This window comes from Schistocerca gregaria, chromosome X, assembly GCF_023897955.1.
Source record: "Schistocerca gregaria isolate iqSchGreg1 chromosome X, iqSchGreg1.2, whole genome shotgun sequence".
Taxonomy (NCBI): domain Eukaryota; kingdom Metazoa; phylum Arthropoda; class Insecta; order Orthoptera; family Acrididae; genus Schistocerca; species Schistocerca gregaria.
This window is the reverse complement of record NC_064931.1, coordinates 107845231-107867053: the sequence shown is the minus strand read 5'-3', so window position 1 is coordinate 107867053 and position 21823 is coordinate 107845231.

The window sequence follows — 21823 nt, the reverse complement described above, 5'->3', positions numbered from 1 at the left end:
ACGGTAAAAGTAAAGATAGCTCAAGATATCTTTACGCCCTCTCCTAGAGGTTTTTCTGTATCCGCTACTGCCGAGCAGAGGACAGACAAGCGTATTTTGTTCTTTCTTTGACAGTTCCAGATCTCACAGAGGAATAGGACTATGATGGTGCTACTGATGATATCGATTGAGCATTGGAAGAAACATTAATCAGACGTTGCAATAAAAACCCATGCGCAGTCTTACCAGCTACATACAGCTGTTCAGCGAACCATTTCATACAATTACTCCATCTGTACAGTTTAAACTCTGAATATCCATCATAGCAGTAGTGCATATAATAGGCTATACTGAATAGTGTATGTAAATATACTCGTTTGACATTTGCTTTAACTGTGTGCCGTCAACCAAGTATGTATCAACTTTTTTAATGTAACTTTTTTATAATAAAATTTATATTTCGAGTGTTTTTTCTCGGTATTTTTGATGCCTCATGCAAGTAACCGCTACAGAGAGGGATGAAATTTACTCATGAGGCAGTCAGCACTTGAGATGAACATTTTTAGTGAAGTATGATATGGAGAGAGAGAAATGAAATGTATTGATGAGGCAGTAAAGTATTGACGTAAACAAAAGAGAGGGAGATAGAGACAGAGGGAGAGAGAGGGGCAGAGAGAGAGAGAGAGAGAGAGAGAGAGAGAGAGAGAGAGAGAGAGAGAGAGAGACAGAGATAGATGAATTTAATGGTGAGGCAGTATTTTTGCTGAATGGCGCCAATTTACACAATTCAAGTGAAGGTTACATAATTTTTTTGTAATTAAAATACAGGTGTGGAAATACTGCAGTATTTTTGATATCTTCACATATTTTTGAAAAATAATTCGGGTCGTTTGGATGCTTTTGAACATGGCATCAGTTTACGCTATCTTCCATTTTCTTAATTTTCCATCATCGTGACGTCATGGAAACAGGGGCGTGGCTTGTGACGCCCCATATTACGTCATACATTCAAGGTCAATAGCCGCACGTAATATCGCCATGGTTCAAAGTGTCGTGTATGACGTGGAACTAGGGGCCTCATGGAAAAAGGGTGACCTGGCTGAAGAATGCGTGTGAAATCTTATGGGACTTAACTGCTAAGGTCATCAGTCCCTAAGCTTACACACTACTTAACCTAAATTATCCTAAGGACAAACACACACGCCCATGCCCGAGGGAGGATTCGAACCTCCGCCGGGACCAGCCGCACGACCCGGCTGAGTCACGCAATTTGACTCTTAGTCTGATCAAGAGGTGTGGCCATTAATTGCACGCGTTGATCACGTAGGCTGACGTGAGGATCAATGAACTATACTTGACGGGATGTATCTGGAACATCTTAGATGATTAGAAAGTAGACAAGAATACAATTAAATACTTAGCTTTAAATCAGCATCAGCGGTGTTCGTCGATCTTGACTTTGTACAATAATATTTACAAGTGCAGTTATAGACTGAACTGTGAATACTTCTTTACAATTTTGATTGCTTCACAAATGTAGATCAATTGTCAATGTAAAAACTGTATGTGGCGCCTGGCTAGGTCGTAGCTACTGACTAAGCTGAAGGCTATGCTAACTAGCGTCAATGCACATGAGGTCTCTGAAGCTATAACAAGTGAACCATTCCTATTAAAGTCGGCTGTAGAACTGGCCAATGGGCTAGCTTGTCTCTTTAGAGCAGCCGAGTGGCGGCGCTCGGTGTGCTATAGTCGACAATGGCGACTCACGGGTCCGATGTGTACTGACGGACCGCGGCCGGTTTGAAGCCGACAACCTAGCAAGTGTGGTGCCTTGCGGTGACACCACACAAAGTCAGTCAAAAAGACCTGGAGGTACCAGAGACATTTTACTCTCATTTTTAATTGTTTTCCTACTGTTTGCTTGATGAAAGTCCAGTAAGGCTGTCCACATCCACCTCAGAAACTCAAGACGTAAATACACTCCTGGAAATGGAAAAAAGAACACATTGACACCGGTGTGTCAGACCCACCATACTTGCTCCGGACACTGCGAGAGGGCTGTACAAGCAATGATCACACGCATGGCACAGCGGACACACCAGGAACTGCGGTGTTGGCCGTCGAATGGCGCTAGCTGCGCAGCATTTGTGCACCGCCGCCGTCAGTGTCAGCCAGTTTGCCGTGGCATACGGAGCTCCATCGCAGTCTTTAACACTGGTAGCATGCCGCGACAGCGTGGACGTGAACCGTATGTGCAGTTGACGGACTTTGAGCGAGGGCGTATAGTGGGCATGCGGGAGGCCGGGTGGACGTACCGCCGAATTGCTCAACACGTGGGGCGTGAGGTCTCCACAGTACATCGATGTTGTCGCCAGTGGTCGGCGGAAGCTGCACGTGCCCGTCGACCAGGGACCGGACCGCAGCGACGCACGGATGCACTCCAAGAACGTAGGATCCTACACAGTGCCGTAGGGGACCGCACCGCCACTTCCCAGCAAATTAGGGACACTGTTGCTCCTGGGGTATCGGCGAGGACCATTCGCAACCGTCTCCATGAAGCTGGGCTACGGTCCCGCACACCGTTAGGCCGTCTTCCGCTCACGCCCCAACATCGTGCAGCCCGCCTCCAGTGGTGTCGCGACAGGCGTGAATGGAGGGACGAATGGAGACGTGTCGTCTTCAGCGATGAGAGTCGCTTCTGCCTTGGTGCCAATGATGGTCGTATGCGTGTTTGGCACCGTGCAAGTGAGCGCCACAATCAGGACTGCATACGACCGAGGCACACAGGGCCAACACCCGGCATCATGGTGTGGGGAGCGATCTCCTACACTGGCCGTAAACCTCTGGTGATCGTCGAGGGGACACTGAATAGTGCACGGTATATCCAAACCGTCATCGAATCCATCGTCCTACCATTCCTAGACCGGCAAGGGAACTTGCTGTTCCAACAGGACAATGCACATCCGCATGTATCCCGTGCCACCCAACGTGCTCTAGAAGGTGTAAGTCAACTACCCTGGCCAGCAAGATCTCCGGATCTGTCCCCCATTGAGCATGTTTGGGACTGGATGAAGCGTCGTCTCACGCGGTCTGCACGTCCAGCACGAACGGTGGTCCAACTGAGGCGCCGGGTGGAAATGGCATGGCAAGCCGTTCCACAGGACTACATCCAGCATCTCTACGATCGTCTCCATGGGAGAATAGCAGCCTGCATTGCTGCGAAAGGTGGATATACACTGTACTAGTGCCGACATTGTGCATGCTCTGTTGCCTGTGTCTATGTGCCTGTGGTTCTGTCAGTGTGATCATGTGATGTATCTGACCCCAGGAATGTGTCAATAAAGTTTCCCCTTCCTGGGACAATGAATTCACGGTGTTCTTATTTCAATTTCCAGGAGTGTAGTTGAAATACACAAGAATAATTTTTACGCAGTTCACTGAAAGATCACAGACACTAACTGCTCCAGTCATGAAAATAACGTTTATCATGAGGAGAAAACGATTTTTTTCTAGTGTGTAACCAATAAATCCGTGCCTTTTTTCGCCCAATCAACAACTAAACCTACCTGAATGTTTCACTTCATATTACCACGCGTCGTTACTTCCAGATAACTGTATGTTTACACTGACTACAGCAGTTAATTATTAATCACATAGTAAAAGCTTACTGCGTTTTATGTTTCGTGAGGTGTAGAACTTTACTCTCTTGTTGCCGATATTTTCAGCTTGGTGATATTCTGAGAAGCTCTGTCTGAACAGTAATACAGTTTTTCCACACACAATACTTCATTCTCTTCAAAACGTTTGATATTACACCTAATACTGTCCTCTATGTTATTAAGATCTAATGTACATAGAACATAGTTATTTCTAACTGGACTGTCTGTTGCGTCCGTAAATCGTAAACCACGTGCTTACACAGAGTTTTAATCAGCATCACTTGTTATTCACACTGTGTTCTCCTACAAAATTGGAATAAGTCATTTTCGAAGCACCGCTGAGGCTATGGTTAAGTCGAACTCTTTATTACAGCCTTCCTCTCGAGGTCACTATTTCTTCAGCATCGTAGCAGAGTCTGTGCAGTTTAGACATGGCATGGAAAGGAGTTAACGGTAAGCTAACGCTCTGTGTCGGTCTGTGCTACACTGGCACCTAATGTCAGATATCTGGGTTCGAATTCGATCCAGTGCACAGTTTCACTTTAGTACAATAATGTTCATAGCCACATATACGCCGCTAAAAGGCAAGAACAATTTATCACAAATAGTACCTTGTTTACTGAGAAATTTTTCGCTGTTCTTCGTACAGTATTATTTTTAGTTTCGCCGCTGGTGTTGGGGGAGGCGATATGTAACAGATTCTCAGCTCTAAGAGAGACAGTAGATGATGGATGTGTCCAAGTTACCTGGTTGCAAGAGTTAGCTGTCGTGTTCAATTTAAACTTCAGATTTATCAAATAAATTGAACATAGCTAGAAGCATTCTCGTACTGAATTACGGTATCATTAAACGGGAATATTTAGATCATAGGATTCATTGGTGACATCAACTGTCCTCATAATGCGATAATCAATTTCGAGATTTGTCCTTAAACAAAAAAAAACAAAATAAACGTAGATTCCCCTTGCATCTCATAACAATGCTGTCCGCTCCAATAGCTGAGTGGTCAGCGTGACGGATTGCCGTCCTAAGAGCTCAGGTTCGATTCCCGGCTGGATCGGGGATTTTCTCCGCTCAGGGACTGGATTTTGTGCTGTCTTCATTATCATTTCATCCCCATCCGGCGCCCAGGTCGCCCAATGTGGCGTCGAATGTACTAAGACTTGCACCAAGGCGGCCGGAACTGCTCCGCAAGGGGCCTCCCGGCCAATGACGCCAAACGTTCATTCATAACAATGCTACCTAAGCAGACCAGACAAGAAATTATTTTCCCCCAGAAGACATTAGGCGAATGCCATGTAACACCGTCTTCAGCCATGGTAATCTCCTGAAATCGGCTTCGTGGTTAGTTCCTTTTGAGCTACTGAACTGCTGGGTTTTTGATTTCCGCGTTTCTCATGTTGTTCCAAAAATTCCCAAAAATTTTCTATAAATTTAAATATATTCGCAATCATCACCTGTAGAGTAGAGTGACGACAATGAAAATTTGTTCCGAACTGGGACTCCAACCCGGATTTCCCGCTTATCGCGGGCGGCCGCCTTACCATTTGGCTATCCATGCACTACTCACGGAGAGACCCATACTTCCATTCGTCGTCAACCGTGTGTCTACGACCTGTACTCGTATATCGATTATGTATATTCCATCACGAGTGAGATATTTTACTTGAAAGTCGCTTGCCTAGTGTCGGCGGGTAAATGCGATATTGCACTACCTGTGTTAATCTGAACTACGATACATTTGCACATACATGAACTTGAGCACAGGCACTGCAATATCGTGTTTTTTGTAGCTTAAGGTCCAGTGATATAGCGAGGCAGCCGAGGCGCCGTAGGGTTCAAAAAATAGCTCTGAGCACTATGGGACTTAACTGCTGTGATCATCAGTCCCCTAGAACTTAGAACTACTTAAACCTAACTAACCTAAGGACATCACACACATCCATGCCCGAGTCAGGATTCGAACCTGCGACCGTAGCGGTCACGCGGCTTCAGACTGTAGCGCCTATAGCGCGGTAGGGTGCCCGAGTGTTCATCAAACCAGGAACGAATGCTTGCAGCCCTGTGAACAGGGCTGTCGTCATCTTAGAAGATGGGAGTGTCCACAAAATACTCGTCACGATGGTGTAAAAGAAAGAACAGCACTTGTTTGTCGAGAATAGTGAAATAACATCCAGACAGGTTAGGTTCCCAGTACCTGAACCACTGAGCCCAAGTTATGGAACAAAAAACACTCCCAACACATCTCCTGCCTGAACCACACTCTCCACACACCGCAGGTTAAACGCCCAGTTAGGTCGCTGGAGCACTCAATGCCTTCCATGGTTTCAAACCAGTCAAAACCATGATACGTACACAATTCCAATCATCTACTCTCCAACGCCCAGTTGAAGACATGCATATTTGTGTGTTGCTGTGAGCAGTAGCCTTTTGCGAAGTACTAGACTCCATCCAGCGCATGCTCGGAGAATAGTGGGATGGCCCTGCATTTACTGACAGCAGCAGTTCCTGTCGGGTCTGATACAGATTGTTATTGTGAGGGCAGGACACTAGTCTTTTGCAGCTGTCGGTTCAGACCACTGTTTTTACCTCGTGTTACATGGCTGCGAGTGCGACTCCGTTCCTTACAGGCACGCTGGACAGTCCGCGCTGATACGCTACCAAATCGGGCAACTTCATATACGGTGTGGCCACTGGCACATACAAACACGACAGCTTATCATAATGCCTGTCTCCACGTCGAACCATACAACCGCATGGCAAACACACACCACTTCACTGGCATAACAAACGTCATGCAGGGTCAAATGACCACCTGGTATCAGTTCTATCCCACTTACAGCGCTCTGAAGCTCGTTTAAGTCAGTGACTAATGTTTTTTTCCGGTGAACTTAAGTGTTTAATGGCATGAAGTAGACAATGTGAATTATAAATTTCCTTGGGCATCTGCCTATACTGACACCAACTTTAGTACGAGGGCCGTCAAATAAGTAATGAAACAATTTTTTTTCTCGACCAGAAAAATGCGGAATTTATTGAGAGACATTGTGGCATATTTCCGCTCGAACCGCTATAGCTTCGTGAAGGTCCGACAGCTGGCTGCGCTCTACATAGACCGCAAAATGGCGTCTGTAAACGGAGTGCGTTCCAAGCAGCAAGTTGTCACTGAGTCCTTTCTGTGGGAGAACCAGACGTCGCAGATATTCATAACGCTTGCATAATGTCCACGGAGACTTGGCAGTGAACAAAGGTACGGGGAGTCTTTGGACGAGTCATCTGTAAAAAATGTCGCACAAACCTGAAGCCAAAAGAGTGGGGAATAATACGGTGTATTGGAATCCTGAAAAAAATCATCGTGCATCCAGAAAAAAAATTGTCGTATTACTTATTGAACGCCTCTGGTATGGCTAATAGAACCATATGGTCGATCGTGGTCAGGCTCTAGTGACGATTCTATGCCTCATAAATATGGTGTGGCTGACATTACCATCAAGTTTCCCAAACTGAAGACAACAGCTTCAAAATCAGTTTACAAAAACGGTGATTGGGGTCTATGACAGTCCTCTTTAATGTTTGGTGATTAAAGATTAACGTCCTTCCCTTAATTCTCTTCACCAGTTATATCTCGGCATGACACGTATGAGGAACGTTAGAATGTGGCGTCCTATCGATAATGCAGTCATGAGACTGAGGGCAAAAAATTCGAACCATAGGCTTTAAGGAAATATCTCAGCTTTTGATTTAGGGATTTACGAAAACGATGATAATCGTAAATCATGATGACAGGGTAGAAATGTGTACCTTGTGCTTTCCAAATACGAGTTCAGCTCCATCCTTTTTATAGATTCTTCCGTCACTTCTTGGTAGAAAAATTTCATATTTAAAGTTTGAAAACGTAGTTTACGTGATAAATAGCAGCTAGATCTAAATGTAGAAAATTGCGGATAGTTAGGAAAAACAAACCTGTAATGTTCGGATACAGCGATAGTAGTGTCCTTTTTGACACATTCATGTCGCTTAAATATCTGAGCGTAACGTTGCAAAGAGATTTGAAATGGAACGAGTATGTGAGAAATGTGGTACGGAAGGCGAATAGTCGACTTCGGCTTGTTGGAAGAACTAGGAGAAAGTGGTTTATCTGTAAAGGAGATCGTATATAGGACGCTGGTGCGAGCCATTCTTGAGTCCTGTTCGACTGTGTGGGATCCGTACCTGGTCGGATTAAAGGGGCATCGAATCAACTCAGAGGCGGGCAACTAGATTTGTTACTGGCAAGTTCGAACAACACGCAAGTGTTACGGAGATGCTTCGGGAACACAAGTGAGAATCTCTGAAGGGAAGGCGACATTCTTTTCGAGGAACACTGTTAACAAAATTTAGGGAACAGGCATTTGTAGCTGACTGCAGAACGATTCTACTGCCCCTTCAGCATTCTTTGTGCATAAAAATTACGAAGATAAGATACGAGAAATTAGGGCTCTTACGGAGGCATATAGAAAGTCGTTTTCCCCTCGTTCTATTTGAGAGTGGAACAGGAAAGGAAATGACTAGTAGTGGAACGCTGTACTCTCCGCCACGCACCTACGGAGTATCGATGCGGATGTGGATGTGGATTTGTTTATTTCTGACCGCTTTTCACCTTACTGGGCCATCGTCAGGATAACAACTGACTAGCGTGCACAACGGAACCATAGTGTATAGCAAGTCAAACATGTTATCAATGTATACGAAATCTTCCGTGCAGACATTAGATGAGAACAGTGAAATCGAGCGCTCGTCACTCTTGTTATGGATCAAACACAGCACACATTTGATAGGCCAAAACATGATGACCACTGCCCACTGCGATACTGAATACCGCTTGGTGGCGTTGCGGGTATGTCACGCGGTAAGGAAAGTATGTGAGCGGAACAAAAAATGTGGAATCTTTCTAGTGACGAATCGAGCAGCAGATGGAAAGCTTCACTGACATACCCACCTTTGACAAAGCTTAGCCTTTTAAGGCGCGGCGACTGCGAACGATTGTCTCGGAAACAGCGAAGCCGGTCTCTTGTTCGCATGCTACTGTCGTGAGCATCTTTGGAAAGTGGTTCAAGAACGGTGATACCACGAGTACGCGACAGTGTGGGACGTCTGCGCCAGATGACAGATTGTGGAGATCGGCCGTTTACCCGCTCTGAAAACCAGGATAGACCGTGGTCTATAGCAGATCTGGCTCCAGAGTACAATCCTGGTACAGGAATAAGTGTTTCGAAGTACACCCTTCAGCGCACGTTGTTGAAAATGCAGCAGTCGACCTATACTTGTTCTCATGTTAAAGCTACAACATCGTCAATTGTGATTTTAATGAGCAAGGGATCATCAAGATTAGACCGTGAATCTGCGGTAACAATTCACTCGGTCTGATGAATCACGTTACTTGTTACGCAAGACTGATGGTCGTATCCAAGTACGCCATCGTCCAAGAGAAATGCTATACCCACCAATGGGGATAGTAGTATGCTATTGGGGACTTATGATAGTAATCTAAGGCACCATGACGGCTGTGGACTACGTGAAAATTATTGCAAACGACCAGTATGTCTCCACTGACTGCGGCGGTATCTTCCAGCAACACCCCGTGTCATAAGGTCAGAATCGTACTACAGTGGTCTAAGGAGCGTGACAGTGAACTCACATTGATTCGTCTGATCTGAACCCGTTAGAACACATCTGAGACACTACTGGGCGCCAGCTACGAGCCCACAAACCACCAGCTCGTAATATAAGGAGTTGAGTGAACTATGCTTAGACACCTGGTGCCACATACCTCCGGAAACATAACATGAGATAGTAGAAGTAATGGCACACAGAATCGCTGCTGTATTGCGTCCAAAAGATGGACCAACACGCTATTAACCAGGTGGTCATTATTTTTTGTTCATTAGTCTATTAAATTACAGTAATAAATGATAATTTACAGGATGGATAGTCTCAGAGACAGCCACGAAGGAAAAGTAACAACATTAAAATATACCAATTGTTTGAATGTAACAAGAAAAACAAAATAAGGCATAATGATAGTTATACTATGTAATCAAAAGTATACGGATACCTGGTTGAAAATGACTTACCAGTTCGTGGTGCCCTCCATCGGTAATTCTGGAATTCAGTGTGGTGTTAGCCCACCCTTATCCTTGATGACAGCTTCCACTCTCGCAGGCACACGTTCAATAAGGTGCTGGAAGGTTTCTTGGGGAATGGCAGGCCATTCTTCACGGAGTGCTACACTGAGGAGAGGTATCGATGTCGGTCGGTGAGGCGTGGCACGAACTCGGCGTTCCAAACCATCCTAAAGTTGTTCTATAGGATTCGGGTTAGGACCCCGTGCACGCGATTCCATTACAGGGATGTTATGGTCGTGTAATCGCTCCGCCACAGGTCGTGCATCATGAACAGGTGCTCGATTGTGTTGAAAGATGCAATCGCCATCCCCGAAATGCTCTTCAACAGTGATAAGCAAGAAGGTGCTTAGAACATCAATGTACCCGTGTGCTGTGAAAGCGCCACGCAAAACAACGAGGGGTGCAAGCCCCCTCCACGATAAACACGACCACACTATAACACCACCGACTCTGAATTTTACTGTTGGCACTACACTCGCTGTCAGATGACGTTCGCCAGATATTCGCCATACCCACACCCTGCCAAGAGATCGCCAGTACCGTGATTCGTCAATCCACACAACGTGTCTCCATTATTCAATCGTCCAATGTTTACGTTGCTTACACAAAGCGATGCGTCGTTTGGCATTTACCGGAGTGATGCGTGGGTTACGAGCAGCCGCTCGACCATCAAAATCCAAGGTTTCTCACCTCCTGCCTAACTGTCATAGTACTTGCAGTAGATCCTGATGCAATTTGGGATTCCTGTGTGATGGTCTGGATACTGTAGATGTCTGCCTATTACACATTGCGACCCTCTTCAACTGTCGGCGGTCTTTGTCAGTCAACAGACGAGGTCGATCTGTACGCTTTTGTGGTGTACGTGTCCCTTCACGTCTCCACTTCACTATCATATCGGAAACAGTCGACCTAGAGATGTTTAGGAGTGTGGAAATCTTGCGTACAGACGTATGACACAAGTGACACCCAATCACTTGCCCACGTTCGAAGTCTGTGAGTTCCGCGGAACGCCCCATTCTGCTATGTCAGGATATCTAATGACTACTGAGGTCGGTAATATGGAGTACCTGCTGGTAGGTGACAGCACGATGCACCTAATATGAAAATAGTACGTTTTTGGGAGTGTCCGGATACTTTTGATCACATAATGTACATTGTGATACAATTCTCTGGCGATGAATGTGGTTACTGAGACCTAGGCCAGGGAGTGTGTGGCTGGCTGATTGGGTCATGTGAAGATTAAGAGTGGAGATGTGTTGAATGGTAACGGATCATTTGTAACCAGACGCGGATTTCGTGTTACGTGCTTGTTGTGCTTGTATCAGTTAACATAAACGAAACTAGCCTGCTGGCTATACATTGCAGACCGTTAAATCAATAAAATGAAGAGCCTCGTAGCTTACGATTCAAGTCGTCTGAGCTAGAACGATCCAACGACCTACAAGATCAACCAGAACGTTATGACCTGCTTTCGATATAAACCCGTCCAGGCGATACCAGCGTCACCTGGCGGTGAATGACTCATAGTCAGATACACGCACGGTGCACACAGTATTAGTGACCGTGCTGCAGTGTGTAGAATGGGGAAGGTGCTCGATCTATCTGCGATTGACTGGAGGAGATTGTCCGTGGCCCGGAGGCTCGGCACGAGCATTTCGAAAACTGCACAACTTGTCGGGTGTTCGAGGAGTGCTGTGGTGAGTGTGTTCAACACGTGGAGAAACCAAGGTGACACCATGTTCAGACGTCGTGGAGTTGGGCGGCCACCCCTCTTTACTACTGCCAGACGCCGTAGGCAGGGCAGACTGGTACAACAGGACAGGCAGCGAACTGTGGCAGAACTGACATCACACTTTAATGCTGGGCAGATTACAGGTGTGTCTGAGCACACAGTGCACCAAACGCTCCTAACGGTGGGATTCTGCAGCCAACGACCCATGCTTGTGTCAATGTTATCACCACGACACCGTCAACTACGACTGAAATGGGCACGAGACCATCGACACTGGACGTTGGCGCAGTGGCAGAGCGTTGCATGGTCTGATGAGTTCCGATACCTTCTTCATCATGCCGATGGTACGGAGCAAATCCGTCGTCTTCCAGGGGAACAGCTCCTTGACGCCTATAGTGCGGGACGGAGACAGGCTGGCGGCGGCCCCATTATGCTGCGGGGAACATTCACGTGGGCATCTATGGGTTCAGTGCAGCTCGTGCAAGGCACGATGACAGCCAAGGAGTATCGTATACTGAGAGCAGATTACAAACATTTCTTCATGACGATCGTGTTTCCCAACAGCAGTGGTATTTTTCAATAAGATAATGCGTCATGTCACAAGGCGAGGAGTGTGATGGAGTGGTTCGAGGAACACCGTGGCGAGTTCCAATTGATGCGCTGCCCTCCAATTCGCCAGATCTGAACCCTATCGAACACACCTGAGATGTGGTTGAACGTGACATCAGAACCTTTCGCCATCCTCCCCGGAACTTGAGGAAGTTAGGTGACTTTGTGTGCAGATGTGGTGCCATCTACCTCGAGGGAACTACTAAGGCCTCATTGCTCCATGCTACGACGCGTCGCCGCTACTATCCGTGCCCGAGGTGCCACGATGGACATACCCGCTATTAGGCAGGTGGTCATAATGTTCTGGCTGATCAGTGTATTTCAGATGTTCAGACTTAAGTCTCATTCGTTGGGTTACCGAATACGTAAGACGGCAACTGATGCTCTGCAAACTAACTTCCCCATGTGTAATAATAAATGACATGCGGAGCACATGAATTATCTGTTGATACCGGCCCACCGTTGAATAAACGCCTCATCGAAACGTCTCCACGTATTACAATCTTGAGCAATGCACACTCATGTTGCCGTCTGCATGGTTTGTAATAACATCCCCCTGCCCGTCGATTACGTCGTCCTCTCGAACCCTTTTCTATTTATTAGTTTCCGGAAAAGGACTTCTTTGGATCATCTACGATGCACTTTCCTTGCTACATTGCTAGTCATTGAAATTGCAATGCCAGGAAGAATAGCAAATAAGAAATTCCACTTATTTTTCCCGCATCTTCACGGCGTCAGCGTCTTAATTTGGATTTGCCAATGAGACTGGTAAAGGGTGGCCAGATGCCCTTTCTGCCACCTTCCCTTCACCCCTGCGACGGAATTGGTGTATCCCAACTGTCTGCATCTAGTATTATCCCATTAGAAAGTGTGAGAACGTTTCTAAATGTTTGCGAATAGTGTAACTGAGGCGGAATGTGGGTACAACTGAGGCGGGAAATGTACCAGTCCAGTATTCAGGTAGCTGGATGTGGGAAACCGCCTAAAAACCACATCCACGCTGGATGGTACATAGGCTCTCGTCGTTAATCCACCGGGAAAATTCGATCTGGGGCCAGCACAACTCCCTGAGTCCCGGAAGCGCCGTGCTAACTCGCGCGGCAGTTCAGGTGGGTTAAATAATGAAATTCTACTTGATTTCCGCATACAGTGCAGTAGGAAGAATACATAATTAAATTTGTAGGTGATTTGGTAATAATCATTGAAATGTAATTACGTTTCGCTTTTATTGGTTCGTTGTTACATTAATACGAAAGTATCCTGTCTTATCCAAAATGGGACGAGCGTAGACATGCTGGTATGGATGGTGCAGCGTCTTGCATAGTTCTTGGGCCTAGTAGGGCCCGTGACTTGCCTCATGGAAGGCTCTTGGGTTTGCAGTAGCCAATCAGACGCACGCCGTGAGAATTCGCTTGGAACTCAGCGTAGTGTGGTCCTGTTACTGTTGTGTCTGTCTTGGTTCTTCTAGGCCACAACGTTATAGGTTGGTTTTTGACTTTATGTTGATGCAGATCTGTTGGTGAAAGCGCTACAGGCTATTGGCGTAAGCAACACGTTGCAAATCTAATCAGATGCATTCATGTAGGACGAACTTATTTATCGATGTCACAGTTATACACAGCAAATGTTTTAATTTTGCTTGGCATTCTGAATGAAAACAGAACTTAGTTCTTTGTGGAAGTAAGTGTGCTCATGTGGACCGGAATATTCTCTTATTCTTTTTCCATCCATGATTGTACTATATGCTAAATTCCCCTCTTATTCAGTAACAAGGCACTTCGATCCTTCGACATGATTATTTTAAGTATCCTATAATGTGATACGTTTTGTTTTGTACTTAATCTGGTTTTCTAATAGAACAAACTACACTCCTGGAAATGGAAAAAAGAACACATTGACACCGGTGTGTCAGACCCACCATACTTGCTCCGGACACTGCGAGAGGGCTGTACAAGCAATGATCATACGCACGGCACAGCGGACACACCAGGAACCGCGGTGTTGGCCGTCGAATGGCGCTAGCTGCGCAGCATTTGTGCACCGCCGCCGTCAGTGTCAGCCAGTTTGCCGTGGCATACGGAGCTCCATCGCAGTCTTTAACACTGGTAGCATGCCGCGACAGCGTGGACGTGAACCGTATGTGCAGTTGACGGACTTTGAGCGAGGGCGTATAATGGGCATGCGGGAGGCCGGGTGGACGTACCACCGAATTGCTCAACACGTGGGGCGTGAGGTCTCCACAGTACATCGATGTTGTCGCCAGTGGTCGGCGGAAGGTGCACGTGCCCGTCGACCTGAGACCAGACCGCAGCGACGCACGGATGCACGCCAAGACCGTAGGATCCTACGCAGTGCCGTAGGGGACCGCACCGCCACTTCCCAGCAAATTAGAGACACTGTTTCTCCTGGGGTATCGGCGAGGACCATTCGCAACCGTCTCCATGAAGCTGGGCTACGGTCCAGCACACCGTTAGGCCGTCTTCCGCTCACGCCCCAACATCGTGCAGCCCGCCTCCAGTGGTGTCGCGACAGGCGCGAATGGAGGGACGAATGGAGACGTGTCGTCTTCAGCGATGATAGTCGCTTCTGCCTTGGTGCCAATGATGGTCGTATGCGTGTTTGGCGCCATGCAGGTGAGCGCCACAATCAGGACTGCATACGACCGAGGCACACAGGGCCAACACCCGGCATCATGGTGTGGGGAGCGATCTCCTACACTGGCCGTACTCCTCTGGTGATCGTCGAGAGGACACTGAATAGTGCACGGTACATCCAAACTGTCATTGAACCCATGGTTCTACCATTCCTAGACTGGCAAGGGAACTTGCTGTTCCAACAGGACAATGCGCGTCCGCATGTATCCCGTGCCACCCAACGTGCTCTAGAAGGTGTAAGTCAACTACCCTGGCCAGCATGATCTCCGGATCTGTCCCCCATTGAGCATGTTTGGGACTCGATGAAGCGTCGTCTCACGCGGTCTGCACGTCCAGCACGAACGCTGGTCCAGCTGAGGCGCCAGGTGGAAATGGCATGGCAAGCCGTTCCACAGGACTACATCCAGCATCTCTACGATCGTCTCCATGGGAGAATAGCAGCCTGCATTGCTGCGAAAGGTGGATATACACTGTACTAGTGCCGACATTGTGCATGCTCTGTTGCCTGTGTCTATGTGCCTGTGATTCTGTCAGTGTGATCATGTGATGTATCTGACCCCAGGAATGTGTCAATAAAGTTTCCCCTTCCTGGGACAATGAATTCACGGTGTTCTTATTTCAATTTCCAGGAGTGTATTATCCAATCCGACCTCCATATAGGTAAGAGTTCACAAGAGCCATTATCAAATCTGACCTCCATATACGCTAAGAGTTCACAGTCTATGTACCATCCATTCACTTGCCTTTTTTATAATACTACCTAATCATTTCCTTCTTATACTCAAGAGTTTGTTTTCCTTTACATCGCCAAAGGTTAACTGTCATCGCCACGTAAATAATAGTTAGATGCGTCTTTACTACGGCTTGCCAGATAAACAGCTATAAAACATTACAGAATAACTATAAAACATTACAAATACACTCTAAGACAACAAAAGAAACAGCGCACCCCGAAGGAGTTGTAAGGTGCAATGTTTTTGGTTTACTTATTCTATGATTGAAGACAGCTGTGTAAATTGAAGTGACATGTTTAATGTCGCAATATTAGCACAAAAATACACGCTTTTACACAGTTTTCAATGTGACAGCAAAAAACAGTTGTCAGTATAAACTATCTCGCCAGAATCAAAAAGGGAAATAATCCTAAACACAATAGTATGAAATATTAACTCTCAGAAGGTTAAATTATCCTAAAGACGACAATATTAAAGTTTAACTAGAAGTTTGTTTACAAAATTGTTCCTACACTTACATTATGATGTTGGTCAGTACTACGAAAATCGTCCGATTCCGATTCAAAGTTGGTGACAATCAAGTCTACGGTGGATGGTTAGTTATGTGACAAATTGAGCAAAAGATTACCCAAGGTCGCTCGAGTTTACAGTGGACGCAAGCTGGTGAACCAACAAGTTTACACCTCTGCACCCGGTATTTACCTTAAGCTGCGATGATCTGTCGTGTGCTAGGCGTCTCTCTTCCGCTGAAATTACTAATAAACTAATTACATTTCTGCTGAATTTTCCAGCAGAAATGTTATGCGAGAGAACATGTACTGATACCTATTCTTAGAATGTGGCGATATACACGCGCATGGTTGGAGCAGAGTGCACGTTATAATTCCCTCTCAGTTCTCACAAGAACAATTAACTAATTGGCTGGTTTGTTTCTCCACAGTTGGAGCTAAACGATGATATAGCTAATTTCTAGCTGGATATCACACAAATTACTCCTTAGCGTCGTACAGAGCGTTATGCGCTCTATTCCGCACTTGACGCCAGTTCAGAGAAGAATCCTGGATCATTTCCGTCTTGTCTTACTCAGAGCCGAACTGTCTCCCCACCTGGGTTCTTTCGTTCTTCATGTCATGGCTTTTTAAGACCAATAGGAGCGTTCCTCTTATTTTGTGGAAACTCTCCCTACCAATCACAAGGTCACTGCCATTAAATTGCGCCGAAACTTTGGCTCTTTTCTCCTTCCTAGCGAGTTTCCGCCAATCGGACGTTTTGTGCCGGTTCCAGCCACCTAAGTGCGTCCATTGACTCTCTCATGTGTGTACCACTCACTGTCCACTCACGGTAGCTGAGTGATGCCGGCACGGTAGCTCAGCATGTTCGGTCAGAGAGCTGATTGGTCTCTGTAATAAAAAAAAACTGAGTGGAAAGATCAATAAACGAACTTGAACGGATATCATGTGACGCACGCAACGACAAAAAAAAAACCGATCAACAACGAAAAAAAAAAGAAAAAAGTGGTGAGCGCGACAGACTGTCAATCCAAAGGGCCCGGGTTCGATTCCTGGTTGGGTCGGAGATTTTCTCCGCTCAGGGACTGCGTGCTGTGTTGTCCTAATCATGATCATTTCATCCCACCGAAGTGGCGTCAGCTCGAAAGACCTGCACCTGATGGGAGGCCCTTGCCACATGACATTTTCATTTTACCACTCGCTGGACACGTAATCGAAAATGCGTTACTGGTCTTGTTACGTATCCATTTCGAATTCCGAAATGTAGTTTTCTAAAAGCTTTCTTTCCTGTCCTTTCTCAGATGGGCCGGTATACTCGCTCTCCCTGTCTGAGTCATCTGGTTGGTCATTGACTTTCCGCCTGGGGCACCCCTTTAAGTGGTTTCTGTGGTACCCCCTGTAGCATGGCCTTGCCTCTGCCCTCGTCCCTCTGAATTCCAAACTAAAACGCCTGTCGCTGCTTATTTCACCTTCCGCTCAAACATACATTATAGGAACAGTGTGTTAATTACTGTCGATTGAGTGTCATCCCTTTTTGCATCACATACTGATAGGCAAATTTGCTCATTACCGCCTAATTAAGTTAGCTGTCATATTCACCTTCCTGTTGCGACGTATAAAGCCCTCGTGTAAGGTGTAAATCTGAACTTCATTTATTCTGCCACCTTACAGAGTTATCCGAATGGCGCGAAAATCTGTAGATGTGATGCACAAAAACAGAAAAACAAATGATGATTTATTCAAGAGAAAGAGTAACACAAACTTACTGTATGTTTCTACTTCAATCTTGATATGTTACTTCTCTTCCAATGTTGTTTGCAAACTTTCACTTCTTTGGTGATAATACTCAGTAAACGTCTGAAGATGGCCTTGGTAGCCGAAAACCGTCTAACAATAAAAGTAATATTGCACAAAAAAGCAAACTGGTGCTTTTCATTAATTATAATGTTGTTCTACCAAGAACCGACGGAAGATTCTGTTAACATGACAAACTGAGTAATTCAATGGCACATTGGTCCACCGCTGGCCCCTACACAAGCAGATATTCGGCTTGGCATTGAATGATAGAGTTGGTGGCTGTCCTCTTGAGGGATATCATGCCAAATTCTGTCCAACTGACTTGCTAGATCGCCAAAACCTCAGGTTGGTAGGAGGACCGTGCCCATAATGCTCCAGACGTTGTTGGCTGGGGAGATATCCGGCGGTCTTGCTGGCAACGGCAGGATTTGGAAAGCACGAAGACAAGCAGTAGAAACTCTCGTCATGTGCTGGTGGGAATTATCTTGGTGATATGTAAGCCTAGGATGGCTTGCTGTGAAGGGCAACAAATGGGGTGCAGCGTACTGACGATGACATCCAAAGTGGTCCTGTGTAAAGAAATGTCACCCTAGACCATCACTCCTGATCATTGGGCTGTATGGTGGGTGACAGGTTGGTATCAAAACGCTGGCTGTGGAGTCTCCAGACATGTCTCCAGCCCTGAATCTCATTGACTGGAGAAGAACTGTCTTCAGCGATGAGTTCAGCTTCAAATTGGTCTCCAGCCACGAGTGGAGACGTGTCTGGAGACGCCCCGGTCAGCACTGGGATACCAACGTGACTGTCGTCCGCCATACGGCCCGACAACCAGGGCCACTTCTTTTCACAGGACCACTTTGATTGGCACCCGCAGTACCCGTACAACTCAGTGGTACGTCGTCGATATCCTACGTCCCGTTTTGTTGCCCTTCATGGCAAGGCATACCAGGCTTACATTTCAACAAGATAATTCCCATCCAAATATGGCGAGAGTTTCTACTACTTGTCTTCATGCTTTCCAAATCCTATCATCACCAGCAAGACCGCCAGATCTCTCCCCATTCGACAACATTTTGGACATTGTGGGCTGAGCCCTCCAGCGAGATCGGGATTTTGCCAATCTAACATGCCAATTGGACAGAATTTTGTACAGTATCACTCAGGAGGACAACCACCAACTCTTTCAGTTAGTGGCAAGCTGAATAATTGTTTGCGTAAGGGCCAGAAGTGGAGCAACGCATTATTGACTTGCTCAGTTTGTGAAGCTCTTTCTATTGAATCAATCATCCAATTTTTCTGAGATTGTAAACGTTTGTTTACCTTTAATAAATCAACCAATTTTTTCTGAATTTGTAAACGTATGTTTGCCTTTACTACTCAGACTGAATGACAGATGCAGGTACGTCATTCCATGCTAACCGAAATCTTTGCCAGAGTTCATCAATAGTAGTGGCTGTCAAGTGGTTGGTGCTGGCCTCTCGGCAACTCGTCACCGGATATTTTCAGTGGGTGAGAGATTTGGAGAACGTTCTGACCAGGACAACAATCGAATACTCTCTGTATCGAGGTAGATCTGGAGAGCACGGACAACACGCGATCTTGTGTTATATTGTTGAAAGATAAAGATTTGGAAAGCCTGAAATAGAGGTACTTTCATTGTGATTCTATAACTAGAACCACAACTCGCCTGAAAGATAACGTGATGCCACCCATGCGTCCAGTTTTGTGGGCGAACCATTAAGGGCTCGCCTCTATCTTCTGCCATATTAAAGGAAACTGTTACAATGGTTCCCGCGCTGACAGGCCGTGATGTCCTAGGCTTTGTCCTATACTGTCCGTGTGGATATTTGTCTTGTTGTAAACATGCCCATTTTGTGACTAAAATACGTGAAATTGTTGTACAGTCCTACACAGCCGATCGAACAGTATGCCTCTCCTCCCTGGCGTTTGTCACGCAGGGCCGTAGAGATTCTGCATGGCGTTAAATATGACCCTCCAGAAAACTTCGATCCAACGCGAGCAGCAATACTGTGTAATAATAAATCTCAGTCGCGATAGGCCAAGATCCTCGTGCTGTCGAATTCCGACACGTGGTGATACACGTTCCTCATTCTTACGTGAGGTATAACACGATATTCTCACAAACAACCAATGTTGAAATGAGGTTCCTGAATGAGAAACCCCCTGGGTAGTCTTCCCTTATATACAAAATATAGATGAAAAAAATGGTTCAAATGGCTCTGAGCACTATCCTATCATCACCAGCAAGACCGCCAGATCTCTCCCCATTCGACAACATTTTGGACATTGTGGGCTGAGCCCTCCAGCGAGATCGGGATTTTGCCAATCTAACATGCCAATTGGACAGAATTTTGTACAGTATCACTCAGGAGGACAACCACCAACTCTTTCAGTTAGTGGCAAGCTGAATAATTGTTTGCGTAAGGGCCAGAAGTGGAGCAACGCATTATTGACTTGCTCAGTTTGTGAAGCTCTTTCTATTGAATCAATCATCCAATTTTTCTGAGATTGTAAACGTTTGTTTACCTTTAATAAATCAACCAATTTTTTCTGAATTTGTAAACGTATGTTTGCCTTTACTACTCAGACTGAATGACAGATGCAGGTACGTCATTCCATGCTAACCGAAATCTTTGCCAGATTTCATCAATAGTAGTGGCTGTCAAGTGGTCATCAGACCCCTAGAACTTAGAACTACTTAAACCTAACTAACCTAAGGACAACACACAACACCCAGCCATCACGAGGCAGAGAAAATCCCTGACCCCGCCGGGAATCGAACCCGGGAAAACGACAGCAGTAGGGACAGTTAATGACCTTGTACACTGAAGCGCCAAGGAAACTGGTATAGGCATACGTATACAAATTACGGAGATACGTAAAGAGGCAGAATACGGCGTTGCGGTCAGCACCGTGTATATAAGACAACAAGTGTCTGGCGCAGTTGTTAGATCGATTACTGTTGCTACAATGGCAGGTATCAGGATTAAGTGAATTTCAACGTTGTGTTATAGTCGGCGAATGAGGGATGGCACACAGCGTCTCCGAAGTAACGACGAAGTGGGGATTTTCTCATAGGACCATTTCACTAGTGTATCGTGAATATCAGGAATCCGGTAAAACGACGAATCTCCGACATCGCTGCGGCTGGAAGGAGATTCTGCAAGAACGGGACCAACGACGACTGAAAATAATCGTTCAATGTGACAGAAGTGCAACCCTACCGCAAATTTCTGCAGATTTCAGTGCTGGACCATCAACAAGTGTCAGCGTGTGAACCATTCAACGAAACATCATCGATATGAGCTTTCAGAGCCGAAGGCCTACTCGTGTACCCTTCATGACTGCACGACACAAAACTTTAAGCGTGGCTGGGCCTGTCAACACCGACATTGGACTGTTGATGACTGGAAAGCTGTTGCCTGGTCGGACGAGTCTTGTTTCAAATTGTATCGAGCGGATCGAAGTTTCGAGGCTTGTACAGTTGGAGTGATATGGGACCCCTGATATGTCTAGATATGACTCTGAGAGGTGAGACATTCATAAGCATCCTGTCTGATCACCTGCATCCGTTCATGTCCATTGTGCATTCCGACGGACTTGGGCAATTCCAGCAGGACAATGCGACATCTCACACGTCCAGAATTTCTACACAGTGGCTCCAGGAACACTCTTCTGAGTTTAAACACTTCCGCTGGCCACCAGAGTCTTCGGACAATAAAATTATTGAGCATATCTTGGATGCCTTGCAACGTGCTGTTCAGAAGAGATCTCCATACCCTCGCACTCTTATGGGTTTATGGACAGCCCCGTAGGATCCATGGTGTCAATTTCCTCCACGACAATTTCAGACAATAGTCAAGTCCATGAGACGTCGTGTTGCGGCAGTTCTGCGTCCTCGCGAGAGCCCTACATGACATTAGGCTCGTGTACCAGTTTCATTGGCTCTTGAGTGTAGTTTGCGC